The sequence below is a fragment of the Gouania willdenowi genome, chromosome 22 (assembly GCF_900634775.1).
Source record: "Gouania willdenowi chromosome 22, fGouWil2.1, whole genome shotgun sequence".
NCBI classification, from domain to species: domain Eukaryota; kingdom Metazoa; phylum Chordata; class Actinopteri; order Blenniiformes; family Gobiesocidae; genus Gouania; species Gouania willdenowi.
The window spans coordinates 2418485-2418882 of record NC_041065.1 but is presented as its reverse complement, the minus strand read 5'-3'; positions in this window follow the sequence as shown (position 1 = coordinate 2418882).

Here is a 398-nt window from a genome sequence, read left to right as displayed (position 1 = left end):
TCAACCTTACAGTTCTGTAAAATTTACTACTGAAACTGATACTGAAATGTTTGTAGTGCACTTTGTGGTTTCTTCCCACTGTCACTAAATGCTTGTTCATATGGACCTTGCTGTTTTTTTTCTTTTTTATTATGAATTTTTCATTTTGATAGCACTTTGAGATTACTTTGTTGTACTTTGCTCCATATAAATTAGGGTAACTAACAAATAACCACAACACTTAGTTTTATTTACCCTTTTTTAGATTGTGGGAGGAAGCCGGATTACCCGGAGAAAACCTACACAAGCAAACTCCACACAGAATGGACGTCGCCCAAGTGTCCACTCAAGGGATTGAGTCCAGGACCTTATAGAACATTTTGCATTTCCTGACAAAAATGCAAGGGAGGATGTATAGC